Genomic DNA, 23427 nt, shown 5'->3' on the forward strand with positions numbered 1-23427 from the left:
AGTTGGACAAAAACAACCAAAAATTGTCAATCGAGGTTTAAGAAGTGCATTTCAGAATTTATAAGTCCGATTTGCACTTGAGGAGGTTCAACAATCATAAAGGTACATATCAGACTGATAAGTCCAATTTGTACTTATGCAAAAACAAAGGGAATAAAAATTGACTTTGGTGTGAATCGGAGTTATAACCCCAATTTACACCTAGGAAAGAATCGTGGTGCAAGTCAAAGTTACAACTCTAATTTGCACCTAAGAAGGAAACATGGTACAAGTCAAAGTTATAACTCTGATTTGCTCCAATACTTAATACTTGGAAAAAATGCAAAAGGAAAATGGTGTGGGTTGAGGTTATAACCTCGACATGCACTGTGATGGGCAGATTCGGTTTAGATCGAGGTTATACCCCTGGTTTACACCATTGGGTAAGACCTTGATGTAGGTCAAGGTTACACCCCCAACCTGCACTTTTCTCAGTGGATTCGATGTAGATCAGGGTTATAACCCCCGATCTACACTAGAATGGGCAAACTTGGTGTAGGTCAGGGTTATAACCCTGCATTGCACTAGAAAGGGAGAACTTGGTGTAAGTTGGGGTTGTAACTCTGACTTGCACCAAAAATGGGAGGACTTGGTGTAGGTCGGGGTTATAACACTGACTTACACTAGCAATAGGACTTCGTGATGAAATGGTGTAAATTGGGGTTACAAACCCAATTTGCAGCAGACTAAAATTTTGAAACAGAAGTGTAATTTGGGGTTGTAAACCTGATTTACACCAAAACACAAAAACTAACTTAAAAGGCCCAAAAAAGGACTAGAACCTTCGAATCGAGAATCTAGCATCTTAAATCACATATGAGGGGGAATAAATACTACCTCAAAAAGCGTGCTTAGAGCACATGGACTACAAATTAGAAAAAAATTGTAGGGGTTATCCTATTTTTGTGACATAGCCAAAAACGAGGACAACATTTGGCATGGGATAATGTTTGTTCTTCTAAGAGTTATTTTTAGGATAACCGATGAACAACTGAGAGGGGGTCGGGGGGGTGAATCAATTGTTAACAGATTATATCATTTAATCCACTTAATAACTTTAAACCAAATTAAGTACCGGTAAAGCAGAAACAAATAAAACTTCAAATTAAAACAGATAATCAACACAATGCAACCATACCACATAACACCATGATTTGTACATGGAAAACCCGAAAAGGGAAAAACCACGGTGGGAAGCCTACCCACAATCAAATGATACTTCTATAGAAAGTATGTGATACAATGAGGGGCCTGCACATGCAAGAAGGCACGCTGCCTAAAGCATACTGCTTATTACAAAAGAGTCTCACTAACTACAAAGAGGTAATAACCATCTCAAGATAAATGGAGAACAATCCAATATAGTGAACTACCAGAGATAGCATCTACCATGCCTGATTATAGTCTCTATTAAGCTCAATACCGAAGTCCTTTGACCTCTTCCTTAGTCCCAATTTGATCACCTATGATCGACCAAATCTCCTTCACATATGATATTGCATTTCAAGACCACGACACATAATCCCCATTACCATACCATGATCTACAATGAGATCTTACATCATTTTATACCAACCCTAAGGTCTAAACCAATTAGGTTGGCCACCTAAAAGATATTACAATAAAATCATTACATAAATCCATATTACAATGATATGCCATGTCGGCTTAAGACCAAAACAACAATAACAAATACATAGAACATCCTGAAACATACAAGTAACGTGTACAGAACACGTTATCATGATACCGATCCATAACCTAGATAGGCACCGGACCTATTCTAGGTCCACAATGCCAAAACAATGTCTTCAAGCAATTGAAGCACGATAAAAGAACATCTTCAGCATCCTGAAATCTATCTAGAAGCCGCGCCAACACCACTTATGCATCCTGTCAAGATTTCTCAGTGAAAGCTCTATCAGTTAAACCTTAAACCAATGTCGGTATGGGTTTACAATAGTGTATGATAGCATCTGATTACCAATTCAATACCAACTAACCAAAACATGCTCCAGGAACATGTAACACATAAAATCATACATACTCCATTGATCCAAACATGTCGGAAGTGTCCAACAAATAGTCTCTTCTATCGGTAACACTAGATCTTCTACCAGTAACCAAAACCTCTGTCGGTGACCAAAGATAACAACTAGTGTTGACATCAATGGTAAAACATCAATGCAACACATAATCAATTCATCCATAATGCCAAAAGTTATGGAGGAGAGAGAATTCCTAATTTAGATTTCAGAAATCAAGCATCGAGTGCTAAACTTGTGTGGAAGCTCTACTCCAATCATAAATCATTGTGGGCTTCCATTATTAGAGTCAAGTGTCTAGATTCTAAAGAGCCAGAAAGAATCTTCACAATTTTTGACCCTCCTTTGGGGTCTCAAATGTGGAATTTTCTACTAAAGTGCAAGGATGTGTTCCTCACTAGCTTATTAAAGAATAAGTATCCGGTCAACTACTGAGAGGGTGGGTGAATCAGTAGATAGAAAAACTGATACAAACTTCACCAATCTCAAAAATCAATCTCTCAAATTAAACTTATAACTAACAATGTAATACCTGTGTCAAGATAAAAACTCATAAGATAAACCAATTGACTGTTACAACAAATTAACAGTAAACAACTTCTTCATTTATAAATGCTTCCGGTTATCATGACTTATCAAAGTAATTAAGTAGTTAAGTAAATCAACCATGAAAACATAACCACAAAAACATTCACCACTTGACACAAATATTTTTGACGTGGAAACCCAAATAGGTAAAAACCACAGAGAGATGAGACTCAGAAGATAACTATCTAAACTCTTCTGAGTTCGCCCTGTTAGGAGCCTAGCCTGTTAAAGCTTTACAAAAAAAACATGTTTAGAACTGTTCCTATTAGGAATCACCTGGTTAAGGGATTAACTACAATGCCTTGTTAGAAGTAATACCCTATAAGGAGTAACCTTGGTAAAGGATTTGAAAATCCAAGCTAATGGATCACCTTGTTAGAGGATTTGAATAACACCAAGCTTGTTAGACCTTACCCAATTAGGGGATTTCAGTTCTGTTGTAATTGTTAGAAAATAATAGGAGTTTGTTGATATGTCTAAATAGCACTACACTTGCTTGATCAGATCCATTTCATGCTCCTATCTGCCTTTACTCGAACTGCAGATACATTATCTGATTCGGCAACCACACACTCAACTGATCTATTCCAACTCTTTGCTAACTCATTAAACTAAACAACTTCATCGACTTTATAAAAAAATCAATTAGGTCGATAACACAACAAAAACCTAATTCTCATAGAGATTACAAACAAATCAGTTCAAGTATGATCGTTGGATTACAAACAAATTGTTGTGTGATTGTGAATAGGAATCTTGGTTTACATTACCAAGTATTCACCATGCTCTCCATGTCTTCATCTTGTCACTGGTTCTCCTTCCCATTATCACATAATTCTTCTCCCCCTTTGACAACAATGCCAAATTGAAAGTAAAACATGTAATGACAAATTTCACTGTGCATCATCAACAATCTGCAACTTCATGCTCCCCCTATGGAATAAATCCACTTCTACACCAATCCTTTGTTGGTATTTTGCTATGGTTTTGTCATTGATGTCAACACCTACTAAATACACCTACTTTGGAGATCCAGCAACATTCACCGGCAATCAGTAAACTGTTCAAACAATCACCGGTATATAGTTAACCGGTAGGATATAATGTTCACTGGTACCTGCAATGACATGGAAGACACTTGGTAATGTCGAAGACATCATGTGGACACTTTTCCTTGAAGTAATATCATTGGTATATTCTTATTTGCATATTTGCTTTTACCGGCAAATAGGTCCAGGTTATCTAGGGTTACACCGGCAGGTTTATCTTTTCTAGATCAGCATAGCACGCTATGGACATGATTTATTATTGTTATAAAAGCATTAAGCCGACATGTTCAATCGGTTATTGCATCGGATATTGTATTATTTGTAAAATGTTTTATTGTAATATCTTGTAGAGTCGATCTACTAAAATTGGTCTTAGGGTATGGTATAAATGTAAGATCTTATTTGTAAAATCAAATGTGGAATGCGAAAAATATTTAAGGAAGGATATATGTGAGATCAAGTAGAGATATACACAAAGACATCATTTGAAGGTGAAGTTAGTTTTTTGTAGAAGCATATCAGCATTACACTGGTACTGAATCCAGCATATGAAGATGCTATTTTGTGCAATACATTTTCATTGGATTTAACCATCCAACTGTAGTCAGTGTGACTCCCATTTGTGTTTAAGCAGTGAGCTCTAGGCTGTTGGCCTTTCTGCATGTGCAGACCCCTCTTGTACACTTACAATCTATAGTAGTATCATCTAATTGTGGGTAAGGTTTCCCACCATGGTTTTTCCCCTTACAGGGTTTCTACGTACAAATATTTGTGTCATGTGTTGTGGTTGACTTTGTGCTTATGTTTCATGCATTAATTCTTACCGGTACAACATTTCCTGTTAACACTATTTACCGGCACATTTAACTGTCTTACCGGTATTAAGCATTAAGTTGGTTAATAAGATTTTGGTTTGAATTTATTAGACAACTGATTCACCCCCCCTCCCTCTCAGTTGTCCCCGGGACCTACAATTGGTATCAAAGCCTAGTCCTCTTTTTTTTGCAGAAGTTTAACAACTTGAGGAGATCCAATGTCTACTAATTATTTCAAAAAGGATAGTCCTAAACTTGGTGGAACCAACTATGGAATATGGAAAATCAAAATGGAGACACATCTGAATTGCTTTGGTAAAGACATCTGGGAAGTTACTAAGAATGGTTATACTGCTGTTGTAGCTAGTCAGCCTGCTCCTATTACTTTAGCTAAAGATGAAGAAAATGATTGCAAAGCAAGAGAAGCACTTTTTAGCGCATTATCAGATCAACAAATCATGGGATTATCAGATAGATCTACTACAAAAGCTATTTGGGATCATTTGGAAACACTGAATGAAGGGGATTCCACAGTCAAAATTGCAAAACTTGAAAGCTTCCGAGTCAGGTATGAACATCTGAAAATGGAAGAAGATGAAAGAATTTATGCTTTTATGGAAAGAGTAAATGAAATTGTTTTAGGTATCAAATGTTGTGGAGGAACCTTGAGTGAAGATGAGATTGTTTCAAAAATCTTAAGAGGTTTGCCACTGGCATATAAAATGAAGGTTACTGCTATTAATGAGTTGAGAACAATGCCTAATACATCAGTAACTAGGGATACATTGATTGGAAAACTTTCAGCTTTTGAAATTGAGGAATTTGGTCTTGTTGCCACTATAAAAATTGATTTGGCCTTCAAAGCATCAACATCATCTGCTCCATCTTTTAACAAATCAGACTCGAGAGCCTTTTATGCAAGAGAACTTGAAGAAACCAGGAAGGAGAGTGAAGAGCTTGAAGAACTTGAAGCACTATTTGCAAGAAAAATGCCAAAAGGTCCAATTGGAAGTAAGTATGAAGGTAAAGCACCCTTTAAATGTTTCAACTGCAATAAGATTGGTCATATGGCTTCAAGATGCCCTGATAGACATGCTAGACTAAGAGAAGAAGCTAGAAGGACATACAAACCTAATCCTGAATATCAGAGATACGGATTTAAGAAAAACAAAGATAAATCTTGTTACATTGCTGATGAAGGTGTGACTGATGATTCTGATGAGGATCCAGCAGACAACGGATGGGTCTTTGTTGCTATAACATAAGATCAACCGGTACCTATTGCTCAACTGGTAGAACAAGCCCTAGCAGCTAAAGTTGAATCAAAGGATGAATGGATTATTGACTCAGGATGCTCACATCACATGACTAGAGACAAAGGTAAATTCTTGAACTTTCAAGAATACAATGGAGGTTTAGTAAGATTTGGAGATGACAAAGCCTGTTCAATCAAAGGTAAGGGTTCAATATCTCTTGATGGTAAACATAACACTGACAATGTTTACTATGTTGAAGGATTAAAACATAATCTTTTAAGTGTTGGTCAATTAGTTGAGAAAGGTTTTCAGTTACAATTTAAAAATGGAAAATGCAAAATCATGAATAGAACTGGTTTGGAAATTGCAACCGGTAATCAGACTAGAGGTAATATCTTTCATTTAAATAACAGTGAAAAGGCATGCTTAATTGCACATATAGATGAAAGTTGGCTATGGCATAAAAGACTATGTCATTTAAATTTTGATTGCATGGTAAAAATCAGTACTTCTAAGGCAGTTAGAGATCTACCTAAAATTATGAAACCTCGTAATACAATTTGCAAGGAATGTCAATTTGGAAAACAAGTTAGAACTAGTTTCAAAAGTATTCCAGAAAAATCCAATAATGCTCTTGATTTAATTCACACTGATTTATGTGGTCCGGCTAGAACTAAAAGCTTACAAGGTGATAGATATTTCATGCTAATTATTGATGATTATTCTAGAATGTGTTGGGTTACTTTTCTTAGGGAAAAATCAGAAGCACTTGGGAAGTTCAAACTATTCAAAGCAATGGTTGAAAATGAAACCGGTAAGAAAATTAAATGTTTAAGATCAGATCAAGGAGGAGAATTCACATCTAGAGATTTTAATACATTCTTTGAAGTAAATGGAATCAAAAGACAGTTATCAGCACCTCAGACACCACAACAGAATGGAGTTGTTGAAAGGAAAAATAGAACTATTTTGGATGCAACAAGAAGTATGTTATCAGAAGTAAATCTACCACATATGTACTGGAGAGAGGTAGTAAGCACTACTATCTATACATTCAACAAAGTTCACATCAAAGGTGAAACTAGTAAAACCCCTCATGAACTATGGTTTGGTAATACTCCTACTCTTAAGTATTTCAGAATTTTTGGAAGTAAATGTTATATTAGAAGAGATGAGTATATTGGCATGTTTGATCCTAGAAGTGATGAAGGAATATTTCTTGGTTATTCATCTAAGAGTAAAGCTTATAGATGCTTTAATAAAAGACTACAGAAAATTGTTGAGAGTACAAATGTAAAGATTGATGAACAATTCAGAGGAACTTCAAGGTATATAGACTCTGAACCGGTAACAGAAATTATGACAAATGAACCAAAAGTAAATCAACCAGTACAGAATGATGATCCAGTTACTCGGGTATCATCAGAGGATACCATAGTAATTGAAGAACGACAATAGACTAAGACACCCCGGTATGTAAGACTGAATCATTCTGAAGATTAGATAATTGGAAGCAAATTTAAAGGAGTCATGACAAGAGGAAGATTGGCAAATGAAGAAGTATGTCTTATTTCTCAAATTGAACCATTATCTATCAATGAGGCATGTGAAGATAAATTTTGGATTAAAGCTATGGAAGAAGAATTAGGACAAATTGAGAAAAATAATACTTGGACATTAGTTCCCCGGCCTGAAAATAAAAATGTAATTGGAACCAAATGGGTATTTAGAAACAAACTCAATGAAGATGGTAAGGTTGTCAGGAATAAAGCAAGACTAGTGTGAAAGGGATATTCTCATAAAGAAGGAGTTGATTACAATGAAACCTTTGCACCGGTAGCCAAAATTGAGGCAGTTAGATTATTCTTGGCCTTTGCAGCTCACAACGATTACAAAGTTTATCAAATGGATATTAAATGTGCATTTTTGAATGGAGATCTTGAAGAGGAAGTCTATATTGAACAACCTGATGGATTTTCTTTGATAGATAACAATGATATGGTTTGCAGTTTAAGAAAAGCTCTATATGGACTAAAACAAGCTCCAAGAGCCTGGTATGCAAGATTGGATAAGTATCTTTTAAAAATTGGTTTTACTAAAGGAAATGCAGATAGAAATTTATATTACAAAGTAACTAATGATGACATTTTGATTATGGAAGTATTTGTTGATGATATAATCTTTGGAGGAGAAGATGGATTATGCAAAGAATTTTCTCTTAAAATGCAGCATGAATTTGAAATGTCTATGATTGGAGAAATAAAATTCTTTTTAGGATTGCAGATTTTACAGACTGATAAAGGCATATTTTTTAGTCAATCTAAGTACTTGAAAGAACTACTCAAGAAATTTGGGATGGAGAACTCTAAACTGGTAAGCACACCTATGACTACAAATGACAAATTATCTCAAAGGGATGAATCTACACCTGTTAATCCAACTAGATACAAATCTATGATAGGAGGTTTACTGTATTTGACACAAACCAGACCTGATATTATGAATGCAGTATGTATAGTTTCTAGATTTCAGAGTAATCCCAAGGAAAATCATGAATCAGCAGTAAAAAGGATTTTTTGGTACTTACAAGGCACAAAAAATCTTGGATTATGGTATCCTAAAGATGAAAATTTTGATCTATATGCATACACAAATGCAAATTGGGTAGGAGATGTGGATGATAGAAAGAGCACCACTGGAGGAGCATTCTTTCTTGGAAAGAGATTAGTTTCTTGGTTAAGTAAGAAACAGAGTTGTACATCTTTATCAACAGCAGAATCAGAATATGTTGCAGCAGCAACAAACTGTACACAGGTACTTTGGCTTAAGCAAATGTTGAAAGACATAAATGTAAAATGCAAGGAACCTATTACTATATATTGTGATAACACTGCAGCAATTGATATATCTAAGAATCCAGTATTACATTCTAAAACAAAACATGTTTCTATCAAACTGAATTTTCTAAGGGAAAAAGTTGAAGAAAAGGAAATAAAACTAGTTTATGTGAATACTAAAGAACAACTTGCAGATATTTTTACAAAACCTTTGCCTAAGGAAACTTTTGAGTATCTCAGAGATTAGCTCAGAGTCTTACCTCCACCAGTAGAGACTTAGACAATTGATGATTGTCATCAACCGACAGAATTAAATGGACAAATCTTTTATTCCGGTATTTGATGAGGAAGCTACTTCTCAGGGGGAGTAGTTGGTATATTGAATTGGTTGGTATTTTGTATGAACTTGACCTTTTTGTGACTTTGGCATTTGATGTCAAAGGGGGAGAGATATATGGAAAAACATTAAGGAAAAATATATGGAAAAATGCATTATCTTTTTGAGGAGAGATTGGTATTGTAAATAAATCTTTGTATAAACACATATTACTCCCAGGGGGAGAATTGGTTTTTGTACTTGGCATTTCTATTTTGGCACTTTGATGGTTTTTCCATCTTGTGTTGCCATCAATGCCAAAGGGGGAGATTGTTGGTATTTTGGTATGGTTTTGTCATTGATGTCAACACCTGCTAAATACACCTACTTTGGAGATCCAGCAACATTCACCGGCAATCAGTAAACTATTCAAACAATCACCGGTATATGGTTAACCGGTAGGATATAATGTTCACCGGTACCTGCAATGACATGGAAGACACTTGGTAATGTCGAAGACATCATGTGGACACTTTTCCTTGAAGTAATATCATTGGTATATTCTTATTTGCATATTTGCTTTTACCGACAAATAGGTCCAGGTTATCTAGGGTTACACCGGTAGGTTTATCTTTTCCAAATCAGCATGGCATGCTATGGAGATGATTTATTATTGTTATAAAAGCATTAAGCCGACATGTTCAATCAATTATTGCATCGGATATTGTATTATTTGTAAAATGTTTTATTGTAATATCTTGTAGAGCCGACCTACTAAAATTGGTCTTAGGGTATGGTATAAATGTAAGATCTTATTTGTAAGATCAAATGTGGAATGCGAAAAAGATTTAAGGAAGGATATATGTGAGATCAAGCAGAGATATACATGAAGACATCATTTGAAGGTGAAGTTAGGTTTTTGTAGAAGCATATCAGCATTACACCGGTACTAAATCCAGCATATGAAGATGCTATTTTGTGCAGTACATTCTCATTGGACTTAACCATCCAACTGTAGTCAGTGTGACTCCCATTTGTGTTTGAGCAGTGAGCTCTAGGCTGTTGGCCTTTCTGCATGTGCAGACCCCTCTTGTACACTTACTATCTGCAGTAGTATCATCTGATTGTGGGTAAGGTTTCCCACCGTGGTTTTTCCCCTTACAGGGTTTCCACGTACAAATATTTGTGTCATGTGTTGTGGTTGAATTTGTGCTTATGTTTCATGCATTAATTCTTACCAGTACAGCATTTCCTGTTAACACTGTTTACCGGCACATTTAACTGTCTTACCAGTATTAAGCATTAAGTTGGTTAATAAGATTTTGGTTTGAATTTATTAGACAACTGATTCACCCCCCCCCCTCTCAGTTGTCCCCGGGACCTACATCCTTCTGTAAAATTTTGCAAGTAGCTTTGGGACTGATGTAATCTACATCATACATAACTGACTTCATGAAGACGTACAACCCCTAACTGACTTCTAAGATACTCAAAAGTAGTCTTAGGCAGAGGTTTAGTAAAAATATTTGCAAGTTGTTCCTTGGTAGAAACATGCTCCAAGATCACATCTTTACTATATACTTTTTCCCTCAAGAAATAATACTTCAATTCAATATGCTTGGTTCGTGTGTGCAAAACAGGGTTCTTGGAAATATTTATGGCACTTGTATTATCACATAAAATCTTTATAGGTTCTGAAATCTTCATCTTAAAACCTTCCAAAATGTGCCTCATCCATATAGCCTATGTACAATGCATGTAAGTTGCAACATACTCAACTTCAACAGTAGACTGTGTAGTACAACTCTGCTTCTTACTACTCCATGAAACAAGTCTTCCTCCAAGAAAAAATGCTCCACCGGTTGTGCTTTTCTAGTCATCAACATTTCCTACCCAATCTACATCTGTGTGCACCTTCAAGTCAAAATTTCCTCCATATGGATACCATAACCCAAAATCAACAGTACCTTTTTGATATCTAAAAATTCTTTTGGTTGCTATCAGATGTGTTTACTTAGAATTCTTCTGGAATCTAGCAACTATGCCAACTGCATGAGCTATGTTCGATCTGTTGTGAACAACATAGTGCAATTTTCCAATCATTGACTTGTATTCCTTCTCATCAACAGTTTTGGACTCATCTTCCTTAGACAACTTACAACCTGTAACCATAGGTGTCCCAACTGGTTTACAGTCACTCATGCCAAATTTCTTCAAGACCTCTTTCACATACTTAGACTGTGTAATGAAAATACCATTCTTCATTTGTTGTATTTGCAAGCCTATGAAAAAATTTATTTCTCCCACTAAATACATTTCAAACTCATTTTTCATTTCATCTGCAAAATTGTTGCTCATGTCATCATTACCTCCAAATATGATATCATCAACAAATACTTCACTGACTAGTATTTTATCTCCTTCATATTAGAGATATATGTTACTATCATCACTGGTTCTCAGAAAGCCTATCTTCATCAGATGTGTATGAAGTCTTTCATACCATGCTCTTGGTGCCTGATTTAATCCATATAAATCATTATGCAATCTACATACCATATCTTTCTTATCAGTCAAAGCATAACCATCTGGCTTCTCAATGTATACTTCTTCTTCTAGTATCTCATTCAAAAATGAAGACTTAACATCCATCTAGTATACCTTTAATTTCTTGTGTGCTGCAAATGCAAGTAAAGTTATGGCACCATCTAGTCTTGCCACTAGTGCAAAAGTCTCACCATAGTCTTCTCCTTCCTCTTGTGCATAACCTTTGCAAACCAACCTAGCTTTGTTGCGAACTACAACACCATCTTCATTCAACTTGTTCCTAAATACCCACTAAGTACCTATCACATTTTTATTTACTAGTCAGGGTACTAGGGTCCATGTGTTGTTCTTCTCAATTTGATCTAAATCCTCCTCCATTGCTTTAACCCAATGATCATCACCAAATTCTTCCTTAGCAGTTCTTGGTTCAATAGTGGAGATCATACAATAATTCTCTCTGATTCTTCTTCCAGTTAGTACTCCAGCATCCTTATCCCCAATAATCTATTCAGGATTGTGATTCAGTCTCACATATCTTGGAATAACATGATCATTATCTTCAGGTTCAGCTTATTCATTATCATCATCCTCTTCTGAATTTATTTGTTCTGGTTGAACTAGTACATCAGTATTTGCTTTGTCGGTTTCAGATTTCACAGTTTCTGGTTCCAAAAATAAAATGCAAGGATCTTCATCCTTTTTCTTTGAACTGGTTTCCTATGAGACTTAAGGATTTTCATCCACTCGAATAGCATCACTCTTAATAATTCTCGGTGTCCGGTTGTTAAAACACGTGTAGGCCTTACTCTTGGTGGAATATCCAAGATATATACTTTCATCACTTTTAGCCTCAAATTTGCTAATATAATCACCTCTCTTAATAAAACATTTTCTTCTAAATATTCTGAAATAACTAACATCAGGTGATCTACCATACCAATATTCATAAGGAGTCTTGTCCTTACCTCTCTTTACCAGAATCCGGTTCATAGTGTAGACAGATGTGCTGATAGCTTCTCTCCAAAAGTTTTTGGCTACACCTCCTTGTATCAACATCGTCTTAGAAGCTTCAACAACTGACCAATTGTTTCTCTCTGCGATACCATTCTGTTGTGGTATCCTTTGTGCATAAAGTTGTTGTTTGATACCATTTTCTTCACAATACCTAGTGAATTCCTCATAAGTAAATTTGCCACCCTGATCTGTCCTCAGACACTTTATCTTCTTACTGCTATCCTTCTGAGCTAAGGCCCTGAATGCCTTGAACTTACCAAAATCTTCAGCCTTATCCTTCAAGAATGTGACCCACATCATCCTTGAGCAATCATCAGTGAAGATCATAAAATATATGTCACCTTGAATACTTTTTGTTCTTATTGGTCCCCAAAGATCCATATGAACCAAATCTAACAAATGTTCCGCTGAAAAATATTTTCTCTTGAAAGTTGAGGATGTCATCTTTCCCAACTGACATTCTTTGCACAAAGCATTAACCGGTTTGTCTAACTAAGCCAAACCTCTCACTATCTTGGACTTAATCACTTGAACAATGTTATCAAATTTTATATGACAAAATCTCCTATGCCAAATCCAACTATCATCTATCTTTGCAATTAATCAGTTGCTGACTTTAGGATTAAGGTGAAACAAGTTACCTTTATTTTGCTTCCCGGTTTCAATCAGTTCACCTTTGTTGTCATAGATTTTGTACATACCATTTTTAAACTCTAATGGGTATCCTTTGTCATTGAGTTGTACCACTCAAAAGATTGTGCTTTAAACCTTCAACCCAGTCGACATCATCTGCACTGCTCTTTCCATTAAGAGAAATAGTTCCCTTACCTTTAACCATGCAGGGTGATTCATTACCAAATCTTACAACTCCACCATCAAATTCCTTCAAAGAAATAAATTTTCTCCAATCACTGGTCATGTGATGTGAACAACCACTATCAATGATCCAATCATCAGAGTTATCCATCCTGGATACTAATGCCTTCTGGCCTGACATCTCTTCTTTAGTGGATACAAACACAATGTCTTCATTAGCATCACCATCAAATTCCTCATCAATGATACCACCATCAACAGCAATAAGACAATTTCTTTTGCCTTTACCCTTATACTTCTTGAATTTCTCTCGTTTGTGCTCATTATCACTATTAGGACAGTTAGCACCAATGTGTCCAATCTTGTTGTATGCAAAACATTTCAAAGTTAATTTGCCTTTATATTTACCTATACCTCTAGGAAATCGCTTGGCCAACAATGCTTCAAGCTCAACTAAATGGTCTTCATCATCAGCTTCTCTATTGGATCTGGATTCATAACTGTGACTGGAATCTCTACTTTTCCTCACAGATGGGTTAGAAATAGAAGCTCTAAATGCAGACTCAGATTTTTGTACACTACCATCATAAGCATTTAATTCAAAAATAGTAAGCTTGCCAAAGATGGAGTCAAGAGTTACCATAGTTTTTTCAATGGACTTCAGCTCCTCAATATCTGCAAATCGGATAGCATAGACCAGTAGCAGGGTTCTCAGTACCTTACTGATCACTGTGGAATCTTCCACTTTACCTCCTCCACTCTTAATTTTACCGACTATCTCTTTTATCCTTTGACCATACTGTTGGATATTCTCACCTTTAGCCATCTGCATGTCATCAAACTTTCCTCTTAGACTCTCTTCTTTATCAATCTTAACATGTTCATCACCGCTATAAATCTCATCAAATTTTTCCCATACCTCATATGCAGTTTCAAGACTATGAACATCTACATACTCTGCATCAGACAAAGAACTGATAATAGCCTCCGATGCTTGATAATTTTCTTGTTGCTCTTTCTTTTGATCATCAGTCAGCATCCCAGTAGGTGCAACATACTTAGTATCAACATGTTTCCAATACTGGCTTCCCAAATTCTTGATATAAATTTTCATTCTATCACTCCATATCATGTAGTTCTCTCTATTAAACTTCGGACCTTCCTTCTTCATCATGATCTGCAAGATCTTTACCTCAAGTTGTTAGGCTTAGACCTTAAAGGACCTTAATGCTATGATACCAATTGATGGTATGATGAAAGAATAAGTATCCGGTCAACTACTGAGAGGGGTGGGTGAATTAGTAGATAGAAAAATTGATACAAACTTCACCAATCTCAAAAATCAATCTCTCAAAGTAAACTTAGAACTAACAATGTAATACCTCTATCAAGATAAAAACTCATAAGATAAACCAGTGGACTATTACAACAAATTAACAGTAAACAACTTCTTAATTTCTCAATGCTTTTGAGTATCATGACTTATCAAAGTAGTTAAGTAAATCAACCATGAAAACATAACCACAAAAACATTCACCACTTGACACAAATATTTTTGACGTGGAAACCCAAATAGGTAAAAACCATGGTGAGATGAGACTCACAAGATAACTATCTAAACTCTTCTGAAGTTCACCCTGTTGGGAGCCTAGCCTGTTAAAGCTTTACAAAAAGTCCTATTAAGAACTGATCCTGTTAGGAATCACCCGGTTAAGGGATTGAATACAATGCCTTGTTAGAAGCAATACCCTGTAAGGAGTAACCTTGGTAGAGGATTTGAAACTCCAAGCTAATGTATCACCTTGTTAGAGGATTTGAATAACACCAAGTTTGTTAGAGCTTACCCAGTTAGGGGATTTCAATTTTGTTGTAATTGTTAGAAAACAACAAAAGTTTGTTGATCTGTCTGAATATCACTACACTTGCTTGATCAGATCCATTTCATGTTCCTATTTGCCTTTACTCAAACTACAGATACATTATCCGGTTTGGCAACCACACACTCAACTGATCTGTGCCAACTCTTTGCCAACTCATTAAACTAAATAACTTCATCGACCTTATAAACAAATCAATTAGGTCGGTAACACAGCAAAAACCTAATTCTCATAGAGATTACAAACAAATCGGATCAGTTATGACCATTGGATTACATAGCAATCTCTGCACATTAATCAAGAAAACCTCGATCGCTCTTTGATCACCGCTTCATCGAACTTAGTAACTCATCACGTGCTTTGCATTAGATGCAATACATTTGCTCATTCCCTAGACAAAAACCATTACAACAACTCGCCAAAATCTCTTGAAATTGTCTTCATACAATAATCATATGTGTCATAATCATTACCGCTCATCATCAGATCATAAACCAATATAACTAATTCACCAAACTTAATCAGTTAGGGTTTATCAAAAACAACAGGTAGGGTTTACCTGTTACATCAGTAGATAAGTTTTACACCTTTTACCAGTTCACTCCACAAATTCTTCCTACCGGTTACAGTAACAATATCAACAATATCATTACCGGTTAATTGACATCAATGACAACGTAACATATCATTAATGCAATCTTCATGCAAATGCCAACATAACTTATCTTGGCTAGTACATGATGGCAAAACAACTTGTTTCTAGGAAGACTCATGGAATGGCTTCACTCCTTTGGAGCGTGTACCAGGGCTAGAGGAAATTAAAATGGATTTAAAATCATCTTGGGGTTGCAAAGTATATGACTATTTTCAAAAATCTCTTGTAGATGGAGTAGCATTGTGAAATGGAGAGACTTGTCTGCGGTGCCCATTCCCATTTACCAAAAATAGGTCCTTTCACAAGAGCTTAAGAAGAGGGTGATATACTTCAAAAATGATAAGGATAAAGTCATCTAGTTGCCCTCCAAGTCAGGATCTTATATAGTGAAACAAGGGTACAAAACTCTTGATAAAAAAAAAAACAATCTCCCATTGAGAAGATTCTCCTTTTGTTGGATTGGGGTTGGCCTTCAAAAAGAAGGATCCTTCACATGGCTTGCATTGAGAGGTAGAATCCTCACTAGTGACAAATTATTCTCTTTAGGCATAGCTCAACCTTTCAACTGTGTCCTATGCAATGAGGTCCATGAGATAAAAGTGTTGGCAGTGGGCCAGCTACCCTCGCGGGGATTCACGACATGGTTTAACAGCCTCCTGTGGATTCTATAAGTCTAGTGATTGTATCGGGCATTGACAAGTCAATATTTTGGTGCAACAGAAACCCTAGCTTATAACAAGTGGTATCAGAGCTTGGTCACAAGTTCGAATCATGCAAGCCGCGGTGAGTGACGCTGGGAGGGGGATTGTTGGCAATGGGCTAGCATCCCTCACGAGGATTCGCGACATGGTTTAACAACCTCCTATGGATTCTATAAGTCTAGTGGTTGTATCGAGCATTGATAGGTCGATCTTTTGGTGCAACGGCAACCCTAGCTTGTAACAAAAAGATCATTTCCTTTTAAACTGTATGTTTGCTCAACAATGTTGGCAATGGCTCCAACATAAGCTAATTTGGATAGTTCTTCTCCATTTAGATTTAAACTTGGTTTTTGAATCTTGGCCAAGACTTTTTGTTGACTCCTTTTTTGCAAGCATTTGGGATATTGCTCCAACCATCCTAGTTTGGAACATCTAGTGGGAAAGGAAAAGACGTATTTTCATTAAGGAAAGAAATGATTTGAGGACAATCATAAACAATATAGAGATTTTAATTTCTAAGTCAGTTAAGGCATACACAACAAAGTATAAGAAGCTTGATTCTTTATTCACTTCTTGGGATTGTGATATTTTCAATCAATGGAAATCTTTGAAACTCCCTTTTAAGGAGAGCCTTATGTATAATTTGAGTAAGCTTGTAAATAGAAAGGGGATTAGATGGAAAGCCCCCCAAAAGAATTTTTGCAAGCTTAACTTCAATAGTGCTTCGAAGGGTAGTCTGGGGACCTTAGGAATTGGTTATTTTACAAGAAATGACAGGGGTTCAGTCATCACAATTGGCATGGCTAGACTCCCCAATTGTACAAACAATGTGGTAGAAGCTCAAGCCCTCTTGTTTGGATTGAGGCTTGCAATCTCCTCTAAGGTGAAGAACTTAATCATTGAAGGGGACTCCGTGAACACAATCTTGTCTCTAAAGGATAAAGATACATCAAATTGGAAGATAGACTACATTATTCAAGAAGTTAACTTGATTATGTCCAGTTGGAAAATTTTGGTATTATACATTTCTACAGAGAAGAAAACTGAGTTGCAGATTATCTGGAAAACCTAGGATGTTTGATTCCAAAAGGGAAAAAAATCTAGTTGATCTGAAATATGTCTCAACCAAGAGCTATTTTCAAAAGTAAAAGATGGCATTGTTTCCATTTGTGCTACTTAATGTCTATCTTGGCTTCTAATATTTGTTTGTTCCTTGGCAATTATTTTTCAAGGATTCTCACCCCCTATCATTGTGCATTTTCCCATATTTTTGGCAGCTTCATTCCAAAGGCTCTCATATTTTCTTGTATCATTATGCAAATTGCTTTTGTACCAGTTCATATCCCTTTGAGGCTGAGATAATCTCTAAGTGATATCACTTAGTACCATTTCTCATGTGTATCTTTACTTGTTGCATGCTTCGTTAAGACACTCATTGTGTTCTCTCTACTGAATTACTTTGGCTAATACAGTGCTTGGACAGATGACACATTTTGTTCTTCCTTTGTATGTGTGTTTGCAGGAGCTCAAAGCCTAATTATGTTGCGCGGCCTATGTAAAAGGTTGGCACAATGATCGCAAATTATATACTCCATGTTGGTACAATATTCTTATGTCATCTAGAAGCTCATACAGAATATTGGCACGGTTTTTTGTAGAGAAGATTCTTTATTTAGTACAACATTCCTGTGTCCCTCTCACTGCCTTGTTTCTTCACACATCCTATCATGTACATTCATGACATGGTGTCTTAATGCCAGCACGATTCCAAGAGAGAAACTCCTCCTCCTCCGTTCGTAATTGGGAATGGTATTGTTCATTTTCACTTTAGTATGACTTTTAAAGTGTTATTGCAAGGCAAGTACGTGGATGTTCTTCCTAGGGGAAACATTCCTCTCTTCACCATGTCTTCATCTTTCTCTTTCCCTTGTAGCGGCATTTAAAGGGCCATAATCAATATTCTGGGAGTAGATTGGTTTCAAGCAAATTGTTTTTCACTTCCTTCAAAGGTAGCTTCAAGGTTTTCCTTGATGGTCGTGGACCTATCTTACTCCACAGACATAACAAAGCTTCTTATTGGCACATTTGTTCACCCTTATCTGTATACTTGGGATGGTGTTTTGATAGCTCTGGTAGAATACAATATTTTCTCAGGTCCTCCATTGATTGGTAGTTTCTTGAACAGGGCTAAGATATTTGAAGAATCGACCCCAAGGTCAATTTTGATCTCCATGATCAACGATTTGAAGACAAACTCACTAGGCCCTTTTGACTCATGGATTCAACAAAATTGAAATATCATCAGTGAGACCTTGTTCTCCTCTTCACTATTAAAATTTGATAGCATTCAAGAGCTCCATGATCATGTCGAGGTTGACCCCCATGGTTATCCATCTTCTTTTCCTAAGCCTTCATATTTAACATCTTCTAAAGAATCCTCTAATGGAAAATAATCAAGTTGCATGATACTATACTCCAGTTGTTTTTTTGGTTTCTTCTCATAAATTTTTGGTTGAATGCCTTTCACTAGCATTTTGGGTTGTCAGCTATGATTTTAGTTTCTTTGTAAGTTGAGGGTTGATAGATTTCCCCTCATTTTGAATCTCTCGTAGCAGTATCTGTAAGGGATAGTAGTATTCTGAGGGTTGACAGATTCTCCTTCATTTTGGCTTTCTTCTTCTCCATATGTAATCAATACTTTTTATTATATATATAATATATTTCAGGCTTCGGTCTTTTATCCAAAAATAATAATAATAATACAATAAATTACATCACAGATTAATATTCAACATTTAAATTTATGCTTTAATTTCAAATCAAAATATTTTCAATTTAATTTTATGGAAAATATGAATTTAAATCAGTTATTAAATTGCACATTCACTAGGTGTTCACATAGGGTACAATTTTTAGAATCATACCAATGATGGTATCTGATTCAACACTAGTCAATATAATAGGAAATCACACTTGAATCAAGTGTGATGGGTAAGGAAAATAGTTACAACTAATGTAACATCTCCTAAATAACCACCATTGGGGAATAACTTGGACATGTGGAGCCAGGTGGAGAAATACTCGATGCTTTTAACCATTCCACAAACATTAAGGGTACATGCTCAATGTATATATAGTTGAAGCATAGCATAATCAGCTAATGAGGTACAACAACATTAGGCATAAACTAAACATCCACACATCCATAAATATGGAATTACTAAAATTAAAGCTTAGATACAATATATAACTCAAAAAACCAAAACATCATGTCTTCGGACATGTAGTGCCGCGGTTTAAACACTTCATTGGTGAAGCGGCCACCAAGGTTCAAATCTTTGTTGGGCCATTGTGCTCGCAAGGCCTTGTGCCTTCGTTGGGCCATTGTGCTTGTAGATTTGAACAAATGAAGTGTGGGGATGAGGTCCCCCATTTGTGGCATCACCGGTTCATAGCTTCGGGTCAAAAGCATTCACGTGGAGCCGGAGGGCGTGTCGGGCCAGTGTCACCGGTCATGTTAAAAAGTTTACCAAGCATAGTTTAAAAATAAAATTAAAAAAAACATCATAAAATTTTAACCATATTTTATCCATAATAATTGACATTTCATGGAACTTCATCTCAAACATGAAAATTATCCAAATATATTAATCAAAATAATAGCGTTCAAGCCAGAATGAAAATAACAAAGAAAGAAAATCAAACAATCACCCCAAAGAAAAAAGCACAACCATCACATATGTGTCCCTCGATACATAGCCAAAACAATGTTGAGATCTTGACATCTATAAGGTTGGAAATGGGAAGGTCATTGTATGGCCTAGGATTTATGAAAATAATGGAACAAAAGGATATTCAAAGACAAGATAAGTTTTCCTTTTAGAATGGCTTCTAAAAAAATTGGTTGTCAAAGAAAAATTCTTCATGGGATTTTTGGATGATGGGAAGTCTTTCTCTAGAATTGAGATTTCCTACTCTAATTGTTCTATTGTGATGAATTGGAGCTTAAAATTTGATATTTTATATTATCTCTCTAACTCTAATTCCTCGAGATATAGAGTTTTTTGGAACCCCCCAATAGGTGGATCAAATCTAACTTTAATAGAGCTTATAAGGTAACCATGTCTAGAAAAGGGTGAGGAAGCATTGAGAGATGATAGAGGTCACTTGATCCTTGATTTTCTACTCCTCTTGGGTTCATTCAAGAAATTTTACTTAAGTTGATTCTAATTTTAATATTATTAAACTTGCTCAATCTAGATGTTTTCCCAGTATCATCATTGATGGGGACTCTTTGAATATCATCTATTTCCCAAGGGGGTCCATAAGGCTTTTTGGTTGATTGATAACCTTATTAATGAACTAATACAAATATCCCATGGATTCATTGATAGTTATTTTAAACATTTGTACCATGAGAGGAATGGTTTATCCTCGGGGGCTTCACTTTGTGAAGTTGGGTTATAGCACGTGCGTTCATGGCATACTAAATAATTCCTCTATTTTCAAAAAATATTGCCCTAAACTCCTTTTTTGTCACCCCCTCCCAATACAAAGCCTGGATTAAAAGCCCCCTATTTTCACCAAATATTGTATTTTTTCATAACCCAAATTTTAAAAAAAACCCTATTTTCATTTATAGGCAATATATTGTACCCTCATTTTTGGGATATTAAACCCCCCTATATGAATGCACGTGATATAATATTGCTTAGTAAGTGAAGCCCCCGTGGGTTTATCTAAGTCACTCCCCATCCTATGTGTCACTCTAAATCAAATTCATATTTGGGAAGATGTTACATCCCTTCTCACAAGTGCAAATTTATGTCAAGACGATGATAGATTTATGAGCTCGTGGATTTCATCCTACATCTAAGTCTCTACTCTAAGGAGATTCCTAAGTGTCTAAAACAAATAATTAACTTGCAAATAAGTCTAAATGGAAGTAGTTATGGTGATAAAATTTGAGAGGCTACAAAAATAGGGTAGAACTACTTAACTATGAGGTGGTCCATCATAACCCAAATGTTTGGAAGATTATAATTGAGAAAGGGTTAATCCCTTTTATGGAATATTTGTGTGGTCATGATCTTGAGGTTTCCAAAACAAATTCCAAGGCTTAGAAAAATAGGAAAGTTTTCATATTTGATTGGGGTTGTAGCATGAATGAGGAGCTCATTGCTCATGTTATAGGGTTTTTAACAATTGGTAGGAAAGTGTAAAAATAAAAATAAAATGGCAAGGAAGCAACATAGCTATTTTTTAGGGCAATGAGAGAATATTAGTGAAATTACACTCTAGATATTAAAGGACCTCTCTCAATTCGATGGTAGAATCTATCATGAGTTGTGTCATCTTGAATGGGAGATGTGCTTATTGATGACTATCATTTTATTCCCTCACTTGCACCACAAAATGTAAGTCTTTCTCTTTTGTCTACTAGTTTATTTGGAAAATACCATTAAAGACTCTAGGAGAGCTCCAAACATGATGCAAATTCATCAAGGTCTTATGTTTATTATAGTAAATTACATGAAAAATACCACCCCTCAAAAGGCTCTTAGTCATAAGCCCAGGGTTACCCTATCTAATGATAGTAGTTCTAGTGCTTCTTATTATAAGTATCTGAAGGAGGACACTAAGGTCAAGGAGGAGGAGAGTAATGAGGAAGTGGATTTATTTCAGGAGTTTTTTTGGGCCTTCCTTAGACCTAGATTATGATGAATGTAGAAAATTACTATATTAGTGTAGAGGAAAAATATTTGAGGCAAAATTGTCCTATCTTCCTCTCTATGACTAGAAATAAAAGAAAGGAGAGTCTTTGGACTTGTGGGTGGTGGTATTGATGGGGAGCTATAAGAGGATTTCCTAGAGGAGAAGAGGCTCGAACCAAATTCCCTCGCCTCTCTTTAAAAAATCTAAAGTAAAAGGATGTTTATCTAGATTTGTTAACGGTGTTATTGGGGAGGTTATGGAAATGTAAAAAGAGGTTGGTAGTGCTAAAGGCATAGTGTTGAGAGCTTGGTGTAAGGTATGGAAACTAATGAGGTACCCATTTCATCAATTTCCAAATGGGATGGTAGGGTTAAATTTTTGGATCCCAAATTCAAGATCCCTTTCCCCACCATTGTTTACCCTAGGATAAATGTGGAGGAGGATTTTATTGAGCTAGTATTAATGGATTGTACTAAGGAGAAGCTAGCATAGGTGTTGGGAACAATGAAGAAAACTATCTCATCACAACACTTAATGACCAAATAGATTTTTATGGAGATTAATCTCCCAAACATAAAGCTAGGCAATATGCACAAAAAATTGGTGACCAAATTAATTTAATCTATGAACAAGATGAATTCATCCTTCAAGGACGAGGTTCTTTCTATAAAATGAATAAATTTTAGCAAGATTTGGCTAACTTGAATATGATGGTGCTACATATGGAGAATGAGAAGAAGGAAAAAATGAAAGATTCACCTTGAAAAAATAACGACAAGTTATAAATGGGAATTTGGAGGAAATTATTTAGGTAATTCAATACAACATAGGGAACAACACCACATAAATTAAAAGATTCTTACTGACAAGATGAAAGAGATCTAGGAGGGGTCAATCAAGAAGGATGTGGTAAATGTTGTTTGTCTAACATGGGGATAAGAGAAAGAAAAAATAAAGTATTTCAAGATAAAAAAAATATGATCTTCTCTAGTTTACAAATATTTAAAAATAATTTTGTGTAGGAGTTGGAAGCAACTGATACCCTGAAGCACCTCTAAGTGGTTTTCTTTGTGTTTATACTTGGTGTTTTCTTCTATTTCAGAATGGTTCATTGTGTGAACATTTTATTGTGTTCTGGTTGAGAGTTTGATGTTTTA

The sequence above is a fragment of the Cryptomeria japonica genome, chromosome 10 (assembly GCF_030272615.1).
Source record: "Cryptomeria japonica chromosome 10, Sugi_1.0, whole genome shotgun sequence".
In the NCBI taxonomy this organism is placed as follows: domain Eukaryota; kingdom Viridiplantae; phylum Streptophyta; class Pinopsida; order Cupressales; family Cupressaceae; genus Cryptomeria; species Cryptomeria japonica.